Raw genomic sequence first — 26,376 nt, forward strand, 5'->3', positions numbered from 1 at the left:
TTCCGCTCACGATCAACACCAGTGACGATTATCTGAACCGGAACTGGGCTTCTCCTAGGTCGACTAAGACTAAAATAAGTACCTAGTGTGGTGCGTCAACATTGCCCACGGCGGAGACAAAGGCGTGGTTCTGGCCACCCACCCCCTCGTGTGCCGTGCCGGCCTTCATAGGTGCTCGCTAACAGCACTTGCCCCAACAGTCGCTTAAGGCTTTTCGGAGGGTCTTTGCCTTTGGGAACAGATGTGTATAACTGCATTGATACTGGGCACAGGTTCGGGCTGCATCTCACTATCTGGAGCACCTCATAGTCAGTTTGCAGATCGCTCTTTGTAAACACGTGACGTGCCCAAAGAAAACGTTCTGTTTGTATCCTCCAATCCGGCATGCACCACCACTGGTGGACTTCACGAGCTGGGCCGTGAAGCCGCACAACCACAGCCCACGAGTCAATAATGAGATTGGTCGGTACCACCTCTGGTGGTAAATGCTCATCGCGTTCACCATGGTCATTGTCCATCATGGGTAAAAAGCTTTGAATAGACGCTCAACATTCATGCTCATATTCTGTCAATGTTTGATATGACAATATTTTTTTTTTCAAAAATGATATTCCCCATCAAACATGCTACTTTACCCTTTCCCGTTTTTTTTCTCATAGCCAGCTACCATATTGACATTGCTATCATATAAATTTGTTATTGAGAGTTAAAATCCTTGAAGAAATGTTTTGATAGCATTTGCCACCCTCCTTGGAACCTTTACAACATGTGTCGAGGTAGCATCGGCCAGGGGACTCACAGAGACTGTGAAATGAACAACGCTACGCAGTTGAACGAAGAACTTCATTTGCCCCTGGGCAGAACAGCGTGCGTCTGCTACATCCATCAATCAGCCGAGGTCGTTACGAGCCAGACAGGCCCTGACAAAACGATGATAATAATATAAAAACTTCAACTTATGCAAATGCACAGTTTGCAATTCCGGTTGAACAAAAGCGGATGACGGCAGAGAGGCAGATGGCAAATCTGAGGCTATTTTAGCGGCAATGGAAACTATCTTACCCAGCGGAATTCCGAAAATTGCGCGTGATTCGGTGTAATTCGGTAACGTAGCCTAAATGGGGATTTAAATGAATTTGAATCAATTATCAGGGAAGAAGACATTCCCGAGACCTTGCCTTTCGCCATGCGTCAAGTTCATTGTGGAGTGAAAAATGTACACGGGACTGTAAATGTGCTGCTTAAACAAAGATTCTTCGAATATGTGGAGGAGAGTGGAAACATTTATGCGCTGCAAGTACGAAAAGAGATATATATATACATATTTTAACAATGGCATCCAACATCGTTTAAAAGCCATGCTCGTAAAATGATGTGACGGCTCCATACCAAATCTCTAATTATTTTAATAAAATAGATTAGTAGTCTCGGGATGGCGAGTGCATTAGTCTGCTTGCCACGGGCAGTCTTTTGTAATCCGTTTCCATTTAGTGCATTCCTTTTTGCTGCATTATGATCATTATTTGTTTATTTCTGATACAATACAATCTCGGTGTCCATCAGTCTTTGTGTGAACAGAGACCGTGCCCGCGTTGGGCTCTCTCACGGCGCCAGCAGAACTAAACTCACTTTACTCGACGATTTTTGGACCGAATTTGGTGAAGCATGGTCATGCAACCCCCCCCCCATCCGCTAATACCTCCACCCATGACCAACAACAGCGTGGAGAGGAGGCTTTCATCCAGCAGTGGATTGACAGCGAGCGCTAAGTTATTTTTGTTATATTTTGTATCGACAGGAAAGGACGTTCTAAAAAAAAACGAAACGTGATATGATTATAACTCAACTATTAAACTATTTTTTTTACCAAGTCATGCCCACTAAGCTATATAGCTCTTTTTCATAAGCGCCCTGGCCACAACTGCTAGCTCAACCAGGTGGCTTATCGCCTGGAAATATATAGCAGCAGAAAAATACTCGAAACACATGATGCTGTTTCTAAATGTGTGGCGGGGGGGACCCGGATGACCCGGAGAAGAATCCACGCCACCGTGGGGAGAGAGAGAGGCACGCAAACTCCAAATATACAGCAGCAGGCGTCAGGGTTGGGATCGAACCCACGACCTCCTGCGTACCAGGCGAGATAGTTAACATATTCTAGCCACCGTGATCATCATGAGAGAGAGAGAGAGAGACACGCAAACTCCAAATATACAGCAGGCGTCATGGTCGGGATCGAACCCACGACCTCCTGTATACCAGGCGAGATAGTTAACATGTCCAAGCCACCGTGATCATGATGAGAGAGAGACATGCAAACTCAAAATATACAGCAGGCGTCAGGGTCGGGATCGAACCCACGACCTCCTGTATACCAAGCGAAGGGACTTAACATCTCCTAGCCACCGTGATGATGATGATGAGAGAGACACGCAAACTCCAAATATACAGCAAGCGTCAAGGGTCGGGATCGAACCCACGACCTCCTGTATACCAGGCGAGGTAGTTAACATGTCCTAGCCACCGTGATGATGATGAGAGAGAGACACGCAAACTCCAAACATACAGCAGGCGTCAGGGTCGGGATCGAACCCACGACCTCCTGTATACAAGGCGAGGGAGTTAACATCTCCTAGCCACCGCCGCTTTACCCACTCTGGACTGAGCCGAGCACTCAAGATTTCTCGTCAAATGAGAATCAGAATTTTTACACACGGATGAATCCGATGAGCGATAAAGCTCTTTTTGCACAGACGGCCAGTAAATGCCGGAGGTCTCTCCCTGCTCCACGCAAACAGTGCGGGTCGGTGCTCATCTTTCACGCGCTTTGTTCACGACTGCTGCTGCTGCTGCTGAGCACAGTTGGCCAAAAGGCTCAAAATGCCAAGGGCCCAACAACAAACGGCATTGTCGAGACAAGTGCGCGTGACACGCGTCTCGAATAGAGAAATGTTCTTGTTGTCGTTGTTATGAGAGCTGGGGGGGGGAGACGACCGGGGAAGGGAAATCCAAAGTGGAGCAATGCGTGGGAAGCCCCAGCAATAGAAGTGTTGTTGTGACCGGCAGAGTGGTGGCGGTTGAATATAGTGTGGTGGATGAGATGTAAGCGTCAGTCTGCTAGATCAAGTTCTCAACATGGGCGGACGAATCGATGAGCGAAGCTCACGGCAACAGCGTGGATGTATTTATGTTGAACTTCTTTCACACCGTACCTAGCCGACCTTGCGAGTCAAAGATGCAGGGAGAAGGACATCAAACTGAACACAGTAACCACGGTAGTAGCGATACAAGAGTGATAAGGAGGCAACTGACCACCCCGGCGCAGGGACAAATGCTCATGAAGTCCGACCTTTCTCCCGACGTGAGTTCTTGAAGACGCTCCCAGCACATGGAGCGAAACGTCGGGCAACATCCCGAACAACATTCAAGTGCACCAACGAACTCGTCGGAGAGCCGTGGAGCGCAACCCGCGAGAAGCGACGCAAGCAGCAAGGCACGTGGTGCCGAGCGGCATCAGAGGAACAAGCGAAGGGGGAGCCGATCAAGGGTAGTGTTGATTTAACACGTAGGGCTTTCACGACCAATAATATTCATAATAAACGTTTTTGGGTTTATATCGCGTTATTTATGAATGTGTCATAACCCTCCACCACCCGATACGGCCAATCAGTAAAAAAGTGTCAACGTGACACTTTTTTGTTTACTGATTGTCAACGTCACAGGTTTTTTTCCTGATCGGCCGTGTCGGATGGTGGAAAGTTACGACACATTTATAAATAACGCGATTTAACCCATCAACTTTATTATGAGTAGTGTTGATTGTTGAGCAGAGCTTGGGTCCTTCTGCTCTCCCCCTCTCTCCCCCTCCCCCCCTGCCTCTCACCCCCCCCCCCCCCACCGCAAGGCAAAGATCACCCGTATAGCCTAAACAGACTGTTGGGGCAAGTGCTGTTAGCGAGCACCTATGGAGGCTGGAAGAGTACGTATGGAGGTGGATGGCCAGCACCACGCCCCGACCGCCTTGGCGTCCACCAGCGGCGATGTTTACTACACACCGCACAAAGGTACTCATTTGAGGCTGAGTCGACCTAGGGGAGGCTCGTCACCGATGTTGGCCGTGAGCGGGAATAGAACTCGGGTCGCCGGTGTCATTGCGCAGTGCGCGAGCCGTTACGCGACCGTTCCCACCACCCCCACTCTTCATCTCTTTGGGTCAAGGCCGTAATTACAATAAATATTGGAGGGGACACATCTCCCCCCCAATATTCAAATATGCTCAAAATGTCCCCCCCAATATATTGATATAGAATAGATTTCTGTTTATATGATTGTGGTTATGGTTGCACTTTATTAATCCCTAATCTCTGCCATTACACACAATGAAAACAAGAAAAGGTAAAAAAGAAAAAACAGAACAATGTAATACAATACACTATTAGACATTATTGTAAAAAATAAATAAAAATTTCATCCTATGTGTTAGTGATTTTATTAATATTTTAAGCAAAAAATTCGTTTTCAAATTTAGATTTTTTTCTGGGGGGGGTGACCCCCACACCCCCTGGAATATTTGGTCCCCCCAATCTTGACTCAATGGCTATGGCCTTGCTCTGAGTATCCAGCGCGGAGACTTTGGTGTGTGGAGGAGGAGGAGGAGGAGAGGAGGAGGGGGGGGATTCGAAAGCTCTCGCGAAGGCTCTGTCAGCAGACTCCGCTCCCAGTCCGCGCAGCGGCGGCGGCGGCGACAATTAACGCGGCCGCTACCGCAACACCAAACAAGGACAGCCATCCATCATGAGAGGCGCACGCTCGAGCAACTTCGGACCGCTTCGTTTCGGGCTCAGTGACCACGATCTGTAGGGATGTGGGAGGGGGGCTGCGGGTGATCGGGCGGTGGTGGTGATGGTGGTGGTGATGATGGAGAGTTGACGGACAGGTAGGCAATTGGGGGGGGGGGGGGTAGTGGAGCTGGAGTGAGCGGTTTGTTGTTGTTGTTATTGTTGTTGTTACTTTGAAGCCGACGTGGCTCGCGCGTAACTAAATCAATCGGAAGTGGAATCGCACGGCCACATCGGCCTTGGTTTGCGGACCCTGCTGCGATGTTGACTGATGTCGGTGCAGAGCAACGAATGTAATTGTACGTCGAGGTGGATGATGATCCAGACGACAATCGCGTCAAGAGTAACGGAATGGTAAATCATCGCTGTCACGATGGCCTCCTCCTTCTTCGTATTCGTGAGTCGCGATGCGTGGCATGGCTCTGTCATTTTCCAATTGTGCATCGTCACCAGGCATCTACTGCTGCTACTCCTGCTGCTGCAACCTTGGGCTGTGCAGTGGATGCGGCTTTAGGGAATGTGGCCCCGTCAGCCTCGCGGAAGATGGAGGCCATGGATCTTCTGCGTCGTCGGAGCTCTCACGAGGAGGTGTTTGTTCGTGATCTCTCGTGAACTCCATTCCGTTTCTTCCCGTTTTTTTTTCGTTCCCTCAAGCAGCGTGTGGGCGGATCGCCATCACCCTGACGCCACTGCATCGTTCATTTCACCGTGGCGTTACGCACACCGATGTGATGCTGGGGATTTGCACAAATAAAGACACGTGCTCACGGACGTTCGTTCGAATCCTCATCAGCCGCAGCAGCACCAGCGTCCATGGTCAATCCACTGCTGCATGAATGCCATCCCCATCGCCACCGCCGCCAAGCAATTATCCACCGCACGAGCTGATGTCATCGTTCCATCTCCTCGGTGGACGTCTCCCACGGACGCGTTGCGTTCCTCGGCCGCCACTCTCTCGTTGCTCTTGAAACAGCTGTCGGTAATCCTTCTCGCACGAAGCGTCCTGCCTGAGCGCCACTCGACGCCTCCGAACAATGCGAGTGATGTCTTTCACCTGTCTCTCTATGTCTCTTCGCGAACACGCGCTAGCTCTTTCTACTCTCTCTCAATGTAATTCCAAGCGTGCATTCTTTGGGTGCAATAGTTGTTGCGTTATTAGCTACAGTGGCCGATCTCGCTGGGATGAGGAGGGGGATAATGGGGGCACATCCCCCCCTCCCCCCCCCCTCTCCCCCCTTCCCTATAGAACATGAAGATGTAGATTTGTATTGTTATTTAGCTGAACAAAAGACATCGAATGTTTGTAGATATATTTTAACAAGGACGTAACCTTCCCTCCCCTCCTCTCCCCGCCAGACAGCCAGCCAGCCAGCAAAACTTTATTTGATCGAATAGAATATGATGTAGAACCCCCCCCCCCGCTCCCCCCTTCCCGACCCACTCTTGGTAAGGTTACCTGCCTGTGATTAGCTAAAGCTTCGTCGGTGCAGTGGGGGTACGCACCTCATCCTCAACGATCATTGCTGATGGCCCGGTCGCTTCTGGGAGAAACTAAAAAAGCCGTAAGGCTCAGCGGGACCTTAACTGGTTAAAATAAAAATGATGTTTTATTAACTCGAACGCGGGGAGGGGAAAGGCGCGCGGCACGACAAACAAACAAACAAAGTCGAGGCGCGTGCACGCGCGCGCACGCACGCGCGCGACACCTCGGCGGGACTCTGCCGACAGCTGCCCCGGTCGCGACGGAGTGAGTTGGCACTCTCCGGAGCCGTCGTCACCTTCGCTGTTCATCCCCGCGAGGCGGCACACGGCAGGTGTAGCGGCAGCCTTCATTTCCCAATCAACATCACCCCTCGGCTCGGCCACTTTGGCTGCGCTAATGTCCTTTGGCAAACTTTCTCCGCCACGCTAATTAGCTTTGGCTACATCTTTTCACAGTGGTGGTGGTGGTGCTTTGGGAGGTTTTTTTTCGCTGTTGTATCCCTGTGAAGGCTCTTTCGTTCCTTCAAAGCAACAGTGGGAGGTTTGTTTTTCAGACCAATTTGAAGCCGGCGATATTTACGCAATCTTCAAAGCACTGCTCGTGGCGCGCACATTTCACACAGAGTAAAGACACAACAAATGCATTATTTGATGTCGAGATCTCTAAAATTACCAAGTGTGTATATATTTCCGAGCAAGTAGAGATGGGACCCCACCACCGCCGAAAAATATCGTAGCCAAAGTTCATCTTGATGTTGTTCTGCTGCCTTCCCCAAGCTTTGGGAATTGTTGTACTTATGCAATTTTAATGTATATTCATAATCTATTTACGTATTTACTTTATTGATATTTTCCCTTTCCTTTTCACTCCAATCGCTGTTTGTAGCGATGGTTGTTGTAACTTTCTGACCCGCCCCTGCTGAAGATCTGTGAAAAATATCATCATAGCTCACCGTAATTCTCCAGGATAAATACAGGTTATCATTGCTCGCTCACGCCACTGCTGGCTGGAAGGCTTTCCACTGGAGGGAGCTCTACAAAGAGAAAGAACCCCTCCAGACTGGTATTTGGCCTACTCTTCCGCATTCGCCAGACGTCCGGGAAGTGATGGGGGGTGTAACCCACACTCGTACTCTGTAGCACGCTGCTGAGTGGACAGAGGCTGGGTTATATTTAAGGAACGCACCCATTGTTTCAACATACCACGCCGGGAAATCGCATCGACGCTGCGACCTCTAAATTACTTTAGTCTCAGTGTGCTCTGCTGTAAGCAATCTCCCGAACAATCTCTCTCGTAGTACAGCTTTGATGATGGTAATACCCCCCTCCCCAACCACACACACACAACACCGTTGAGAATTTAAATTGCATTTAAGAGCGCAGTTACAAAATCCATACCCTGCAACTCGAATGTGAAGCATCGGTTCAAATGCTTAACAATGAACGCCTAATGTGTGAGCCCCCCCCTCCTACCCCACTGATTTGCCAGCATTGTTGCCTCCGATGTGAACCCGCGTGGGCGCACGTGGTGATGGTGCTGGTGATGGCATTGTCCCCCGAGAACAGCGGCAGGAGCTCACTCGTCCTCTTTACTCGTGCCGCGCCGCCGTAGCCAAAGAGCAAATTGCAAACAAATTGCAATTTTGATTAAAAGCCCTATATCTGATTAGCATCTCTCGCTCTCTCTCTCTCGCTGTCTCTCTTGCTCACGCTCTCTCTCACTCTCACTCATCCCTCGCCCACTCTCTACTCTCTCTCTCTTTTTTTTACGATCAGTGGCAACAAGGAGATGCTCGGTGTAGTCGGCACTTTGCTTCGTTCATCATTTCGTAATTTTTTTTATTAACTTTGCTTTATGTAAACCCCCACCTCTCGCTCACTCTCTCGCTCTCTCGCGTTCTGCACGCAGCCCTTCTCGCAGTCCAACGGCCTCCGACGGGTAGCTCATAACTGCATGCAGAGCTCCCCGTCATCTGCCACCGAGCACACGGCCTCCTCCATCGCCCACTGCTCCTTGAAGGCCGGCACGGCGTGGGTCAGCCGCGCATGGCGGAACTCTAGCCACAGCCTGGCTCCGACCAGAGCGCGGAAGATGCCCATGCTGCTGGCCGGACGTTTCCCCTCCAGGGCCACCTTCCTCGCCCAGTAAATGGCGAGCTTGGCATAGCCGACGTGCACGTTGACCAGCCCCTGAAGATGTTGGGGTCCTGTCGCCCTTTTGGTATCCAAAGATGAGGACCGTCGGGAAAAGTACTCTCTCTCTCTCGCTCACTCTGACCCAACTTCTACTGGACATCTGTGAAAATATTGTTTCAAATCTCATCAGATTTCTCCAGTACAATAACTATTCTGATGCACGCTCCCTTTTGGGCACTCGCTCACTCACTCTCTCGCCCCACATGCTCTCCCTTTCTCCCTCTCGCTCGCTCATTCTCTCACCACTCTCCCTCTCACCCACTCTCCCCCTCACTCACTCTCTCTCCCGGGCTCTCGCCCCTCTCAGTCTCGACCCTCTCGAACTCTCGCTCACCCTCTCACCCACTCTCCCTCTCACCCACTCACCCTCTCACCCACGCTCTTACTTCTCACCCACGCCGCTGTCCCTCTCAGGCCCTCGCTCACTCTACTCTCACAGTAGCGCGCGCGGCCGAGATGAATGGAATCGCACCTGTGGCGAGGGTGGTGTGGGGGAGGGGTGTGTGTGTGTGTGGATAGGGGTGTGTGAGTGTACCTGTGTGTGGGGGGGGGAGCCATGGGCGTAGCGGTTAGCGCGCTGCGCTACGAACCCGGCGACGCGAATTCGATTCCCGCTCACGGCCAACACCAGTGACGATTGTCCGAACTGGTCCTGGGCCTCCCCTAGGTCGACTCCGCCTCAAATGAGTACCTGGTGCGGTGTGCAAACATCGCCACGAGTGAGACAAAGGCATTCAGGCGTGGTGCTGGCCACCCACCCCCTCGTGTGCCGTTCCGGCATTCATAGGTGCTACTCGCTAACAGCACTTGCCACAAAAGTCTATTGCGGCTATACGGAGGGGCGGGGGTCTTGTTTGTGGGAGAAGCGGTACAGACGCACGTGGACACTGAGCGACCCCTGATATTCAGCATGGAAAGCCGCGACCGGGCGGGGGGGGGGGGGTGCCACGCGTCCCAATTAGGGAATTGTTCACTCCCCGTGCCACTAGCCGGTTAATCGGATAGCCGCTGACGGTGCCTCCTTCATCGGCGCGGGTCCATGAATAATGCATCGCAATTAGCTCTCGGGCTGGCTTTGCTAATGAAGAAGGGACACTTTAGTTGAACCGTGGAGCCGTGGGGGGGGGGGGAGGTGCTGGTGAGAGGGCTTCCCCGGGACCACGCCATCGCAGTGGGGAGGGTCACGCGCCGTGACCGGGCCACTCGCGCGAGACGCTCATCGTTGAAAATCGGCCTCGGGTCGTTCGTGCGTTTGCGTGTGCGCGTGCGTGCGTGTGTGTAAAACGGGTCGTCTCAGCCTCAAAGGAGTGCCTTCTGCGATGCGTTAAACATCGCCACTGGGGAGACAAAGGCGGTCGGGCATGGAGCTGCCCCCCCCCCCCCCCGTGTGCCGTGCCGGCTTTCGTTGGTGCTCGCTGACAGAGCTTGCCCCGACAGTCCGTTAAGGCTCTACGGGGGGGGGGGGATCTTTGTATGTTCGGTAAAAAAAAAATTCTTTAGAAAAAACATCAAACGCTACCGCCTCTGCCGACCCAGCAGCATGAACGGGTTCATCGCAGTCGATCGGCAAGGTCACGTGCAGTGAGGGTAAATTGTGGCTCATTCCACCTCTTCCCACACGTCTAGCCCGTACCGGAAGAGTAGGCCAAACAACAATGGATAGTGGAGTGGAAGCGGTGATGCAGTACTCAGAGGAAACGGTTAACATGATATTACAACAGATCCCTTATTAATTAATGTGTTGGTATATCATGTGTATCCTTGTCTCCATGTCCTCTGTCATCTCCCTACATCTCCGTCTCGTGCCTATATTATCTTGTGTCATCTCACGAGGAGTTTATCAACTCAAAAGAGAATTTCCCCAGAAATGCCAGGACCCCGAATGGGCGAGCATCGCCGCTGCTTACCGGGGACGCAGCTATGTGCAGTGTCAGCACATTTGTGGATGCATATTTAGATTCCTGGCAGCGATGCAATGTTTTAATAATCGCAGAGAGTGCTAGTCAGAGGCGTAACATGAGCGGGGTTTCTTTGCACCGTACCGCGCTAATCGGAGGTGCAAGTGCTGTTAGCGAGCACCGATGCTTCATTTGACTTTTCTTTAGTGTCTCAGTCGCAAAACCGCCGTGCGTATTTGTCCTGCAGCACCGATGCGTTGGTTAAAGATAAAGGCGCGGCCCTGCAATTGCTTGGCTCGCGCCCCTGCTGGCGGAAGACGCTCTCCGCTGGAGAGAGCTCTGTAGGGAATTGTATCACTCGTCGTCGTTGACCGCACGTGTTGCGAGAAGGGAGTGTACCAACACTCTACACGACCGCACGCAACCTGCCGAATCTACTAACCCGTGGCGAACACATTCACTGCTGGGTGGGACAGAGACATCGTGGGCGATTTAAGAAACTTGCGCTCCATTGTTTCAGCCGCCACATCGGGAGATGGAATCGAACCGGCAACCTCTGGATCGCATGGTCTCGTGCGATGGCAAACACACGGCAGTGGCAGCTCCCAATGTGTAGACACGTGGGTTCGGATATGTGTGTGTATGTTGAACTTGTTTCACACCGTACGTAGCCAAGCGTGCTAATGGGGGTGCGGGGGAAGGACAACCAGGGTTGTACTGTACTAAGCCCTTCCCCCATCCTCCCTATGTCAATCCGTTATACCTTCACCAACTCGCACAAAGCATATCGGTGACGTGTAGGAAAAAAAACTGTCAATTGGCAAAAGGGCTTCATGGAAATGAACCGATCGGCCGCTCGGGTATCTTGTTGTTCGACAGAGCATCAATCATGAGGGTGCAAGTTAAATTAATGTCTGACGTCACAGCTTCATTGGTCCTATCGTCATCATCATCGTGATTCTATGATCAATAATATGAGTACCACCTGATAATTCGAATTTTTTCACCATTTAGTTGGGTGTCAGCAGTGGTTGTTTAATGATGATATTAGTCCCTGTCATGGGAATATGGAATTTCCAGTGCTGGCTCAAATATGCTCATTGAACCTTGGCGTCACTGATCGTTTTGCTGCAATGTACAGCGTATGAGTCAATGTATTTAAAGTTATATCTTCCAATTCTTACTCACAAGCGAATGTTTCACGTGTAAGTCAAATAAATTGTGTGCGACTTATTGTCCCCTGTCTCATCAGCAATGTGTTGGTAGCCAAATCATCTCTCCGCCAGCCAAGCAATTCAGTACATGTTGCTTTAAATAAATTCAGAGGGGAAAAAGTGGCTCAATTATAAAACTATCAACATTATATAATCACAAAAAAATCGTTAATAAAAATCATGGTTAAACCTCAGACGAAGATGTCCACGGCTGAGCCCCGGAATATATTTCCCTAGTGCCTCCATCGCCTGCCCCGGTTTGAAGGATGGTGGGTCACGTGGCGGGGAAGGGTGTCAAGGGTTTTGGACGGAAGGTCTGGGAGCATGCGCGCTGGCGGGCAGCAGAGAGTGGGCATCAAATATTCGACGGGAAGGAACCTGGGCAACTTGGATAAATGTTACATTTTTCCCCATGAATATGTACGGGATTGGCGACGGCCACGTCTTGCATCCTCTCTTTTTTTTTCTATTTCCTCTTTGAAAATCCTCGCACGTTCACGGGCACGAAACGCGAGGTGGGTGCCACGCGCTGCCTGCACGTGCACATCTCGCTTTCACACCGGCGCCGAGCTGAGTGCTTGTCCGAGCCCCCACTACCTGTGTCGCGTGACACTTCAATGACGCGCAGCGCGCTCGCGCCTGTCACGCCCACTGTGCTAAGGCCACTTGGGTGAGTTCCACCCATCAAAGGGTTGTACATTCAGACTGCGCAAATACACAGAGCCCGCTTGCACGCGTGTAGCCTTTAACAGCACCATCTTTGTCTCTCCCAAGGCTGATCTAGTTTAAAGGTACTCGTTTAAGGCTGCGCGGACCTAGGGGAGGCCGAAACCCAATTCACGTAATTGCCGACGACGATCGCGAATCGACATCGGGTCACTAGGTTCATCCCGCCGTGCGCTAACCACTGCGCCACCGCTCCACAACAACAACAACAACCGCCATTGGCCACTAAAGTGACTGTGAAGTCATCGCAGTGTCAGACTTTGATGTATTTTGAGACCATGTCAAGTTTCGAAGGCTCGCTGGCAGGAGGCCACACAAAGGCATAAACAAAAATACCCCGCAAAAACCGTTAACAAACTGTTGGAGTAAGTTGATGTGAACGAACACGCTGTGGGGAGCTGTAGCGTCGTGGTCACGAACCGGGCCAACCTGAGTTAGATTCCCGATCACTGCTCATGTCCGTGGTGATTATCTGAACCAGCCTTTGGTCGTGCCCCTTTAGGTCGACTCAACTTTCAATGAGTAGCCGAGTGTGGCAGGTAAACATCAACACTGTGGAGAGAGACAAAGGCGGACGAGGCCTCACACACGTACACAGACTAAAAGATCCCCCGGTAAAGCCTTAACAGAGTAGGTTAGCGGGCATATATGAAGGCCGGCACGGCACACGAGGTCGGGTGGGTGGCCAGCACCACACCCGGCCGCCTTTGTCTCTCTAAGTGGCGATGTTTACTACACACCGCCCAAAGTACTCATTTGAGGCTGATTTGACCTAGGGGAGGCCCATGACCGATTCAAATAATCGTCACTGGTGTTGGCCGTGAGCGGGAGCTAAACTCGGGTGGCCGGGTTCGCAGCGCAGTGCGCTACCTACTAGAAAGACAAAAAAACAAACCCCTCGTGTATCCTTAACATAATGTTGGGGCCGGTGCTGTGTGCGAGCACCTATGAAGGCCGGCACGGCACAAGAGGAATGGTGGCTACTCGCCCACACACACACACGCGCGCCCATGGAAACACGCGTAGATCATCGATTGCTAACGTTGTGAAATGCCGCTCGAATTCACTGCCCGTGGGATCGTGGCGTCGCGTTAACTGGCGGTGCGGCTCGCGTGGGCTCCCCCGGGGTAGAACGTTCTTGATTTGAAGCTTTCGTGACTGCAAGGATTCATGCTCTTAGGTGCTTTCGGTAAAGTCACGTAGGTAAAAAAATTGTAATAGAATAAAATAATAATAAATGAAAATAACTCAATTAAATCACGACGTTTCGGAGGCAAGACGGAGACTTGTGTTGCCTCCGAAACATCGTGATTTAATTGAGTTATTTTCATGTTTTATTATTTTATTATTATTATTTTACCTACGTGACTTTACCTGAAAAAACCTAAGAGTATGGAACGTTTTAACCCGCTACTGCTGGACATCTGTGGAAAAAAAAGCTTTGTAGCTCATAGGATTCCTCCAGGATACAATCAGAACAAATCTGATTCTGGAATATCGGCTGCCGAATGCCCTCGCATCTTCATGTCTGACCGTGCCTCGCGTGGTGCTGCGCTGAAATGGACCGGTAAATTCAGCCAAAAAAATGCATCCAGTTTTCAAAGCCGTAATCATTATTGTTATATTAAACAAGTGTGGGGGTTTTTTGTGTGTTGTTTATTAGGAAATGAAGGTTGAGAAGTCTTGGGCGTGTATTTTTTTGTTAAACAAGTTGGAAAAAAATCACGCGTGAACATGGCATTGCCGTACTTAACGCTTCCCAACGTGAGCGTTTGTCTTCGGAAGTAATTTAATTAGCCGCGTGCTAACCCGCTAGGCAGCTCCCGGTACACAACTAATTTGCACACTGTATCCGTAAGTAGACATTCCTTTGGCTAGATTCGAAGCTTTCGTGACTCCAGGAATTACTCTTTGGTTATTTCGGTAAAGTCACGTAAGAAAGAAATTAAATTGAAGAGTAATTCCTTCGGCTCTTGCTTTGTGTCTCCGGCTTGTCGGCCACGCTATGAGTCACGCGCCCGCTTGGTGAATCGGCCGAGTCCACTTATTACGAGAGCTATGGTGACCCGACAGTTATAGCAGGACATAAGGGACGCAAGTGCTAAAAAGAAATGGCACAGCAGCAGCAGCAGGAGTTAATTAATGCAGAGTTTGCTTTTTCTAGAGTTGGGGAGACGATTAACTTCGGTTGCCTTACCTCTGGAGACCAATCCAATGGGCAAGGTGCAGTTTGCAATCTGGCCTCATTTCCCATTCATGACTCACAGCTTTGTCATCTTTTGCCTTGAGCAAGCACATACACCACTGACGTGTGCTGACATAATCAGCCAAAGGCACATGCTGTGTCTATGTTCGCGCATCAGCTGATCGTGTTCACGCGCATGCATATACGTGTAGTCAATTCATCATTGAATTTTCGGTCTACTGCTGGGAGAAAAAAACACATTTCTCATCTATTGCGTGTGGGTCATGGTGGGTTGTTTAGCCAAACTTCACCACTCTGGCCAGTGCGAGCTGGTGATGGGGAAGGGGGGGGGGAGCAGCCCATATCCGATTCAGATATCGATCGCCGCTGATGTTATGAGCCTCGACAGGGAATCGAACTCAGGTCGCCACGTTCGTAGCGCGTGCCACTAACCACCGCTGCCCATCGCGTCGCCCTTGATGCGCACGTGAGTGCTGGGTGCGTTTGTGTGTAGGTGCGCGCGCGTGTGTTTGTAACCACCCTGCCTGCCATTCTTTACACTGAATAAATTACCTTCTTGCACTGCAGATTAAATGCCCGGAGAGCACTATATTTAATCAACCGTGCGCAAAACAATAAAAAGCCCTGCCGCTAACTGCAAATAAAATCAAATGCAATTGCAGGCTGATTTGCTAAATTAAACTCATTTTTGCTGGAGGGCAGCACTGGTGGGAATACACAGCAGCCAATCTGTTACAAATAATGCTTCCCGATGTAATTGCTCGAGAGAAGAGAGAGTGTGCGGCAAAAGAAGGAGTAGTCGCCTCGACGCGTGCGGAATAAACGCCGAGACCTGCCTCGCTCCTCCAACAGGACGCGCGGCGAGTCGCGGCGTGACTGACGCAGGCAAAGCACACACACACACGGTCACACGAGCACACGACCACTTTAAAGCCCCCGGGGGGAGATTGCAGTGCCGTAACAACGCTGCTTGTTCACGTTGATTTGACGAGACCGCCTCGGTGTTGTGTCAACCTCCGCTGTGTCGAATCTCTTAAAGTGCAGCCTCACTCCGGCACAATTACCCCAACTATCGGCTGCATGCATCCATTGTGTGTCAATCTAAAAGCATCTGTTTGGGCTGTTATGCACCTGAAACAGCAATCCCACCTCCTCCCTCCACCCCCTCCTCCCACCCATCCAGCTCTAATTCAACCTCTCCCTGTTGTGAATGCGGTTCCGATTAAGGCTGTCGCTCACTTAAGGGGACGACGCAGCAATAAAGGACAGCTCGCAGTCGCATCGGAGTCGGGCAGCTGTAACTCGCAGAAAGATTTAGAGACGATTTGTTAACCGTACGGTTGATCGGATTTTGTGGAATTTTTGTGTCGTTGTTTTTTTGGATGCGGGAACCACCGGCATTTTGAGAAAAAAAACATCGCTGAGTTAACGCGAGAGACGTTAACTCCGCGAGGAAGACAATCTGATTTGTGTTGGAGTCGAGGCGCTTTCATTTCGTGTCAATCACCTGTGCAATGAATGTTGGAGCAGCCTAAGCGCGTTTGGATCGACTTTTTAGAGACATTTCATCACGTTATGAATCCGAGGATCAATATAAGCGGCTGGGCTGGCCCAATAGCTCATTCAATTAGGCTATGGTTGATGGGAATAGCAACCCGTTATTGAACCCGTTTCTGATGTGCCGAATGCTTATTAAAGTACGCATGTAAACTCACAGCAAAAGTGGGACAACTCTCAACATTGTAGACCGGGTCTCTCCAATGCCGCCCTCGCTACTCCTGTCAACCAAGACTACTTGGGTGTCTGCTTAAAATTTGTGAAAAAGATGCCACGGCCAACTTTGACTCTCGTACTCGGACGAATATGGCTCAGACTCGCCCCCAAAAAGCTGCCGCACCACCGCTCGCCGCACTTGCCACTCATCAGCCAGGAAGCTATCTCCCACACCGAGTCAGCACTCATTCAGCCATTCAGGAGGCATCGCCAACGCTTTCCTGTAAATGCCATTTCAAAATACAGTACAGACACGCGCGCACCGAATATGGCACGCTGGCGAATTGGACGCACTTCAAACTCGGGCGTTGTAAAATTGGAGACGTCTAATCAGCGTCGAACTCCGTCCGATGTTTACAAATGAATGTATTGTTTCCATTACTTACTTTTTGTACGGGCTGGCTGGTGGGGTGCGGTGGGGCGGTGTTCAGTTGGCAGCTCCGGATGGTGGAGTGGGGATGCTCTATTCCGTTTCGTGAACAGGAATCAAGAGCGCCGGCAACAATTCCTCGCAATACACAGTTTCAGCTGCATATTGCTGGTCTTCCTATCTCTCTCTCCTGATTCCTCCTTCCCTCCTCCTTCTCTCTCTCTCCTCTTTTGCTGCTCTCCCTCGCTCGCACCTTCTGCTTGGCAGTCAGAGCACAGAGGCTTCCAAGTCCCTCTCTAAGACGCGAACTGGGCAGCAAATGCATCTACCGCATCAGAAGGTTGAGAGGCCGGGAGAGAGGGGGGGGGTGGGTGTTGCATGGCACCACCTCGAGATGCCGGCGAGGTGACATCCGTCCGTCCGTTTCGCGTGCGTCTCGGATTGACAACGACGACAAAACAAAAACGACAACCAGAGCGAAATGTACACCTATGCTCTCAGATACATTTGAACAAAAAATGGCAACACTGTATCACGAGGACACCTCGATGATGGAAAAGCACGTCTCGCACGAGAAGAGGGTGAGATAGATAAATACAATAGCCGTCACAGTCGTCGCCTGTTGTGTTTTCCTATCCGAACGTCAGCTTTGGTAATATATATACACAGCCAAGCCCATCTGGCCCCGCGTGTGGTTAAAGGGGTTGGGATATCGGCAGCCCGAGAGAGGGAGAGAGCGAAAAAGGAGAGAGAGAGGGAGGGAGAGAGACCGGGCACCCAATGAAATATTTTCAGTCAGAACCACTGCCCCCACCACCCGGAGCCCGTGCCGAGCCGCGATTGGTGGGATGGTGCCGTCTGTCAGGCATCGTTAATTTTCTGCGGGGGGGGGGGGTTCGTTGAAAAGGAACCGTGGTGGGCTTGAGGTGCTGGGGGGCGTTAAGGAAAGGGGGGCGGGGAGGGGGGCTGGGAAGGGGGGGGGGCTGGGATGGGTGGGAGTTGCCGGCATTGCGAGCTGCAGAGGTGATGCCTAGCAACGAATTACCAAGCAACGGCACGAGGCTTTCACTCTTACGGTTCGCAGTGTGTATGTATTTATCACGGATGTATAGTGTGTTTGTGTACGTGTCAACACATACATACACACACACACCGTAGCCCGTGCCGGGCCGCGATTGGTGGGATGTGTGTATACACACACACACACACGCGCGCTCACACCGCATTTCTTGTTACACAACAAAAAAGACAAAGATCCCCCGTATGGCCTTTACCAGCCTGTTGGAGCAAGCTGCTGGGAGAGAACATCTGTCTAAGACGCGCCGGCGTGGTAACAGGACGAGTAGTGGCTGTCCGTGGGGGTCACCACCGCGCTCGGCCGTCTTTGTCTTCCGTCGGTGCCGATGTTTAAGCACCACCGCAGGAGATGCTCATTGTTCAGGCTGAGTCGACCTAAGGGAGGCTCAGGAACGGTTCGGATAACACTATGTAACACAATTTTTGTTCCTGGGTAATAAGTGTTATTTCGTAATTGCTTTTGCTTAAAAAGTGTAGAAAATGGCTCTGATACCGCACAAACTTTCTTTCGTGACCAGAACTGTTATTTTGAAATGTACTTATTTTTACTGAGATAACGGGCGAATCTGTGTCTTTTCGTTCACATAAAATGAGAAAAAAGAACATATGAAACATAATTAACATGTATTTATTCTAAAATAATACAAAAATTGCTACAAAAGATTTAGAAGTTAGTACTTTTTCGAGTTTTACGATTATACTGTAAATAACTTTCACGAATCAGCCCACAAATGTAGTCTCCCATCATGTTCTCGTCATACTGTCCTTGGTAGCGGCGTTTAAAGTCTAGTATATCCTGGTGGAAGCGCTCGCCTTGCTGCTCCGAGTACACTCCCATGTTCTCCTTGAACTTATCAAGATGAGCATTAAGGATATGGACTTTGAGGGACATCCTACAGCCCATTGTGCCGTAGTTCTTCACCAGAGTCTCGACCAGCTCCACATAGTTTTCGACCTTGTGATTGAGCAGGAAGCCACGAACCACTGCGACAAAGTTGTTCCAAGCCGCTTTCTCCTTACTAGTGAGCTTCTTGGGGAATTCATTGCACTCCAGGATCTTCTTTATCTGTGATCCGACGAAGACGTCAGCTTTGACCTTTGCCTCAGACAGCTTAGGGTAGAAGTTTGGAAGGTACTTGAAAACTGCCGACTCCTTATCTACAGCTCTGACAAATTGTTTTATCAGGCCCAATTTGATGTGCAGTGGTGGCATTAGCACCTTCCAGGGGTCCACCAGTGGCTCCCACTTGACGTTGTTCCTTCCCACAGAGAACTCGGTCCACTGTGGCCAGTCCCGCCTGTGGTAGTGCGCCTTGGTGTCCCTGCTGTCCCAAAGGCAAAAATAGCAGGTACACTTGGTAAAACCACCTTGGAGACCAATCAGGAATGCCACCATTTTGAAGTCTCCGATGACCTCCCAGCCGTACTCATCATACTTCAAGGCGTCCAGCAAGGTATTGATGCTGTTGTAATCCTCTTTGAGGTGTACCGAGTGAGCCAAGGGTAAGAGACTTGTTACCATTATGAAGCAGCATGGCTTTGGGGCTCCTGGATAAGCTGTCAATGAAGAGGCGCCACTCATTCTGGTTACAGGTGATTCCGATTGCCTCGAACAAGACTTGTCACATTGTGGCAGAAGCAGAGCCCATCTTGACGGATGAAGAAGCTGCAAAAAGGTTGATGACGCTTCCTCTGATCTGCGACTTTCACACCTTCATCCAACAAGTTCCACTGCTTGAGCCTAGACGCCAAAAGCTCGGCATTGGACTTGGTGAGACCAAGATCTCTGATCAAGTCGTTGAGGTCTTTTTGGTTGGGGTAGTATGGGTTTCTCTCCTCAGCTCCACCTCTGAAATTGTCATCTGGATCTACGTCTTCCTCGCTCTCTGACTTTCTGCTCTCTTCTAAAGGCGGCTACTCTCTCTCCAGAGGAACTCATGGCAGTGTGGCACCGGGGTGATGGATGAAGGAAGGTCCGGATACGTGATAGCAGGTGCATTCTTGCCAGTAGCAGTTGCTTGAGTGTTCATTGGGTTCCCGCCAAATGCTTGGGAAAGCGAACCTCATGGCTCTCTTTTCCCCTCTGTACCATCCTACAAAAATACATTTATTTCACCCATGACTAATGTGTAAGATATTCTCGCAACATTTTTCATATATGATATTTTTTTTCAATAACATTTAAAATTGTAACACATTTTTTAATTAAAAACTTTTACAATTAAATTTTTCTAAACAAATTTTATAACAAAATTCCGAGCAACAATTGCCCATCTTACCTTCCAGAGTTTTTTTGCATTGCTCGCAGGTGCAATGAGATGCCCAGGGTTTGTCTTGATCCCCAACAGGCATGCCGAAATATGCCTTGTAGGCCTCACACATATTAGCAGATGCTTCCACAGAGTACTTTCTCGCTCTTGTCTTGATACATTGGCCGCAGACATAGCAAAATGCGTCTGCCGGATGCTTGCAGCCTCTTGATGCCATCTCAGAAAAATGCAGATATGTATTCACTTAGGCAGCTGGAACTAAACTGAACAGGTGGGCTTAAGGCCCCTATATTTATTCTATTATTTATATTACTAGAAAGTTCTAGAATGTTCCAGAAGTTACTCCAAATTTACTGAGCACTGAATCTATCTGGAATGTTCTGGAAAATAGGTCGATTTCAAAATATCACTTTCCTGGTCACAAAAGCAAAGTTTGTGGGGACTGTACTTTTGAAGCATAAGAAATTAGGAAATAACACTTAGTACCCAGAAACAAAAAAAATGTTACACAGTGTATAATCAATCTCCACTGTTGTCGGTCGTGAGCGGGAATCAAATTGTATTGCAGACACACACGCATAGGCACTTGGATAGTGTACGTCCATATTAACAGACACGTGGGGACATTATGGGGGTGCCGCGGTGGCGAGATGTTAACTACCTCGCCTGGTATACAGTAGGTCATGAGTACGATCAAAACCCTGATGCCTGCTGTATATTTGTAGTTTGCATATCTCTCTCTCTGTGGTCGGGTGGAATTTTTCTCCGGGTTCTCCAATTTTTCCTCCAAATGTAGAATCAACATCGCGCGTTAATAGAATATTTAGCTGCTATAAATGTCCACGTGATAAGCCACTTTCGTTGAGCTATCATTTGTGGTCACATCGCTTCTTAAAAGAGCCACATACTGTAGCTCTGTGGGCCTTATCTGGTCAAATAAAAAAATAGTTTAAATCATACCACGTTTCGTTTTTTTTTTAAAGGGTCTTTTCTGGACATACAAAATAGAACAAAAATAATTGAGAGCTGCCTGTCAATCCACTGCTGGATGAAAGCCTCCTCCCCACGCTGTTCTTGGTCTTGGATGGAGATACGGGGGGGGGGGGGTTCCTTGACCATACTCACCACATTGGTCCAATATTGACTGGAGGAATCCGATGAGCTATGAAGCGCTTTGTCACAAATGTCCAGCAGTGTCAGCCGTGGGCCCAGAAATCGAGCGCCGGTTCAGTGTGCTAATTAGTGCATCGCCGTTCCACGCAAACCAATTTCTTTTACAAACACAAGTGAGACATTAGCTAAATTGACATTAAAAGCCAGCGGTGAAAATCTAATACTGCTACCCTTTTAATTAACATTTCATATGGTCCTTAATTAAGAATTGTGTTTTAAGGACACAGTAAATCTGTACGTTAGATTTACTGCGCGTTAATTAATGCCAGCAGCGACATTCTCACGTTTAATCTGAAGTATATTGCACAGCAGATGCATTTGTGCTTGTTTGCAACAGCCACTTGGAATAATTAATGAACCCCCACCCATGCTGTGGTGCTTTGCAATCAAATAGAAAACATCTTCCAGCAGAGCAACTATAATAGGGCATTGTAAGAACACAGTGTCATGAGCCAATCTGACTTTACTGAGAGCCACTGTGGAACATACGCTTATTTTGAGAATAGGTTTTTCCCCTTTTATCTGGCAACAAAACAGGTGTTAAGTTGTTAAAACCCCAAACTGAAGCCTTTTACAAGGAATCATGTCTGCATTAACCACAATACTTGGGGTCAAAATGCAATCAAAAACATACTCTGATAATTCTAGATTTGAAGCTTTGATTATATATGCATTGTCTTTGAAACTGATTGGTCCACACCAGAGACAGCTTTCTTTTGAGCCTTGTCTCAAATGGTGTTAGACCAGAGGACGCCAAAAGGCGTACGGCACAAAGACAAGAGAATGTTTTTTGTTTGCATTTTGACCACATGTATTGTGGTTAATGCAGACATGATTCCTTGTAAAAGGTTTCAGTTTGGTGTTTCCACAACTTAACTCCTGTTTTGTTGCCAGATAAAAGGGAAAAAAAACCTATTCTCATATTTTGTTACTGACAAAAGAGGTCTCATGAAGATAAGCTTATTTTACTGAGAATCTCAGACGTTTTGGGGTCGATGTTTTCCTCCTGCCGTATACGCCTCTGAGACGAAAGCAGGATGTCACTTCGCGCTGACAAGAAGACACGCGCTCTCTTCATGTGGTGAGATGTTAACTCCCTCGCCCGGTATACAGAAGGTCGTGGGTTCGATCCTGACGCCTGTATATTTAGAGTTTGCATCTTGATTTGAAGCTTTCGTGACTGCTGTAGGGAGGAGAGAGAAGGTGGTGGGGGGGGGGGGTAGAAGGGGGTGTTGAAGGGGGGGGGGGGTAGAAAGTGGGACTCTGCAGCAGCACTTGAGTCACTGGGGGAGAGATCAAAGAGAGAGGCACAGAGAGAGACACACACACAGAGAGTCGGAGGAACTTGTGAGCATGAGAGTGCAATCCAAAGGACCATTGAGCACGAGAGTGCAATCCAAAAGATCGGCTGTAGGAGCAGTCTGATTCTTTCACCTGAAGACGGTCGCTTGTTGTTACGATCGAAACGTCGTGGTCTATTCTTTTTTTACCTACGTGACTTTACCGAAAGAACCAAAGAGTATAGAGATTGCATGTCACTCTCCCCATGGTCGCGTGCATTTTTCTCCGTACACTTAGAACAATGCGTTTAGAGTGTTTGGCTGATATAAATTCCCACGTGATAGGCCACTTCATTGAGCTATCATTTGTGGCCAGGTCGCTTCTGAAAAATAGCTATATAGATCAGTGTGTCTCACCTGGTTAAAATAAACAAATATTTAGTATTCCCAAAACCTTAAGCAAAGGAACCTTCCTCCTTTCCTCCTCCGCCGCCGCGTCCCTCCTCAAAAAACACCAACAACAACAACCGCCACTCGCCACTAAGTAGCGGTGACGTCACCACGACGCTTGTGCCAGGCCATGTGCACCTTGAGGCCACGTGAAGTGTCGAACGCCCGCTGGCAGGAGGTCACGGAACAGACCCAGCAGGTGCCACGGGTCGACTGACTGAAATGAAAAAAACACACACACACGTCTCGAGAGTAACCTCCAGTGCAACAAATTACAATGTTTCTGAGTCTAATGCAACAACGAGGTTTCTAATAATATGTTTGGGGGTGTTTTTTTTTTCTTCCAAAGTGACAGTGTTAAATCTACAACAGTAATCCAATTTCGGCTGCAAATGACTCTTTCACCTCTTCCGAGGCGGTTAATTAACCTTCGTCCATCGCAAAAAATAAATACGGGCGAAGGCCGTTTTGCCTACAGAAGCCAACGGAGGCAATTCACGGGGGCCTGTCACCGTTATTAAAAGAAACCGGATTATAAATTATGAATGGCCAACGCTCGGTCACTCTGGGGACCCCCTCCCCTCTCCCCACCTGGCCTGGCCTGTTTTGACAAGCTCCTCGCCGGGGTCAGCGGTGCTGCACTCTGCGTTGACCTCGCTCACGACCTCTCTCGACCTCCACGGACCCGTGACTCGCTCGCTCACTCCCTTTCTCTCTCGCTCTCTCACTTGCTCTCTCTCTCTCTCGCTCTCTTTTTTTTTACGATCAGTGGAAACAAGAAGATGCTCGGTGTAGTCGGCACTTTGCTTCGTTCATCATTTCGTAATTTATTTTTTTTATAACTTTGCTTTATGTAAACCCCCACCTCTCGCTCACTCTCTCGCTCGCTCACTCTCTCGCTCACTCTCTCGTTCTGCACGCAGCCCTTCTCGCAGTCTGACGGCCTCCGACGGGTAGCTCATAACTGCATGCAGAGCTCCCCGTCATCTGCCACCGAGCACACGGCCTCCTCCATCGCCCACTGCTCCTTGAAGGCCGGCACGGCGTGGGTCAGCCGCGCCGCATGGCGGAACTCCAGCCCACACACCCTGGCTCCGACCAGAGCGCGGAAGATGCCCATGCTGCTGGCCGGACGTTTCCCCTCCAGGGCCACCTTCCTCGCCCTGTAAATGGCGAGCTTGGCGTAGCCGACGTGCACGTTGACCAGCCCCTGAAGATGTTGGGGTCCGTCTCTCTCGCTTGCTCTCTCTCTCGCTCTCTCGCTCGCTCGTCGTCTGCTTCGAACTCTGAGGAGCCGGAAAAGCCCTCTGTACCAGCGTGGACGGCACCCTCACGTTCACCTTCTGAAGCGCTCGCTCGTCACCGTGGCGTGTGCGATGAACAGCACCACCACGTGACTTTTCTTTCGTGTTGTGCGCGGTGCATTTAGCGCCACAGCGCGTGGATTTATAGCGTTTGTTAATTTGTTTGCTGGTGACTGTATTTCATATCGGAATTGCCTCCAGTGCTGTTGCTGCTGACGGCAATAAAAGTTGTTTAAAAGTCAAAAGTCTCTCACACTCTTTCTCGCGCTCTCTCTCGCTCTCTAATAATCATACTATTTTTACATTTACAGTATTAATTGATTCAAACTGTATTATATGAATTTATCCTCATGGCTTTACTCATGGGCGATCTATTTCCAAGACCTGACGTCTCTGCAGGGGCCACAATGGCACCATTGGCAATAAACAGGCACGTGCAGTGTCCTGCTCGCAAGTTAACATTCAAGCCGTAGATACATTTCAACGTGAGAAATTAGACGAACGTAAGCCACCACCCGCACTGGAGTTAGAGAAGCTCCATTAAAAGAGTGGTTCCGTGGGTCAGGGCGCGGAGTAGAAACCGCTGACATCCCGGGTTAAAAACGTTCATCTCACGTGCACTCGATCTATCGCTCGCTTGGCAGATGAATTGAGTAACAAAGATCAAAGCCTTTAACAGGCTGTCAGAGCGAGTGCTGCTATAGAGGACCTTAAGGCCGTCATTGCACACAATGGCGTGATGCGACCAGCGCCATTCGCGGCCGCCTTTGTCTCCCAAGTGCTGATGATTGTTTTTATACACACAACACACCAGCTAATCCTTTAAGGCTTAATCGACTTAGGGGAGGCCCAGCACCGGTTCAGATATTCGTCACCGGGTCGCCGTGTTTAGTCGCGCAGTGCACACCAATCACTCTCTGCACGACCGCTCCCTACTGCACACGCAAGACGAAAATGCGCAGCGCGCACGTGAGCGGGGGGGGGGGGTGTGGGAGGGGGGGTCGTCAATGTTGCTCGAGGCTGAGAACTTCTCGTGCAGAGAAATTATTTTCCTGGCCCCCTCGCTTCCCGTGATTCGCTCCTTCGATTGCCATTATCAGCGCGCGTGCGTCTGCTCTCGGCCATTAGAGATCCAATTACTGCACGGCGAAGATCCCATCTCGTCGGGAGAGCGCGGGACCGCGCCGCTTGACGTCGTAAGTGGGCACATTAGGCCACCGCTCCCACGTAGAGGGTGGGACCGCCAGTCAGGCTCCGTTGCCGGCTAAGTTGAATTTAGTTTTTTTTTTCTCTGAGAGAATGCTTTCGACGTGTCACCTCTCCCCCCGCCAGCGTGCGACGAGGTTCGCGGTTCGGTTAATCGAACCGTGAAAGCAAAGGTGAGCGATACAAGTGGGCTGCATTGACGATCCGACTGGTGGTATATGTGTGTGTGTATAGATATCTAGCATGTGCCCTTCGTTTTGCGATTCGTCAACTCGTGGCGTACGATTGGCTCCTCGCGCGCCCGACGTTTTGGCTTTCGCACGAGCGCGCCTGCACCGGGACGTCGCGCCGTTCATAAACAAACGCCACCGCCGATTAGGGTGGCATTGCTTTTAATTATTACACACTTTTATTTAACTCACTCTGTCTGTTGTTGTCGTTGTCGTCGTATCCTCAAATCGTGTAACTCAATTTTAACCCACTTCCCAATGTGGTATCGACCGCAAACTTGGTATACTTATGTCATATACTGATGACAATACTATACTCTATCATTAAAATATACATTTGTAACCATCTTTTTTACATGTTATGTTTCGCCTTGGCTATAATTGTCCACGCTCAACTCACGTTGGCTGTAATTGGCCACGGTCCCTTATGCTATGTCAAGCTTCGGGGCCACTTCCTGGAGTCGTGGAGTTCTGCCATTATGCGTACGGTACATTTCATTAAAGCGTGTTTTTAAAAAAGTATTTTTAAATATTATGTATTGTATTTATTCCGTCACGGAATGGCGACTTCGTGACGGAGCCTCGAACGTGACCCCGTGGGTGAATCGTAAATTGTGTTGCGTTCTTTTGTAATTGGTGGCGGGGTTGGTGATCTTTCTTTTTAAATCATTTATATTAAGTTT

At 49.6% G+C, this 26,376-nt stretch overlaps 1 protein-coding gene across 2 annotated transcripts in view; it reads right to left on the reverse strand.

Annotated features, from left to right (window-relative positions):
• LOC133342673 (leucine-rich repeat neuronal protein 1-like) overlaps positions 1 to 20,730 on the reverse strand; it is a 47,143-nt gene extending 26,413 nt beyond the window's left edge. The window contains exons 1-3 of one of the 2 annotated variants that reach the window (XM_061551988.1): positions 20,060 to 20,730; positions 17,978 to 19,873; positions 16,720 to 17,138 (exon numbers count right to left, since the gene is read on the reverse strand). The gene's annotated coding sequence lies outside the window, so the exon portion shown is untranslated. Of the gene's footprint in view, positions 1 to 16,719; positions 17,697 to 17,977; positions 19,874 to 20,059 lie in introns of those variants that run through there. The other variant, XM_061551990.1, reaches the window with a different exon arrangement.
• Between the last annotated feature and the right edge of the window lie 5,646 nt (positions 20,731 to 26,376).

This window comes from Lethenteron reissneri, chromosome 15 (genome assembly GCF_015708825.2).
Source record: "Lethenteron reissneri isolate LAM-NWPU_2019-01 chromosome 15, ASM1570882v1, whole genome shotgun sequence".
In the NCBI taxonomy this organism is placed as follows: Eukaryota; Metazoa; Chordata; class Hyperoartia; order Petromyzontiformes; family Petromyzontidae; genus Lethenteron; species Lethenteron reissneri.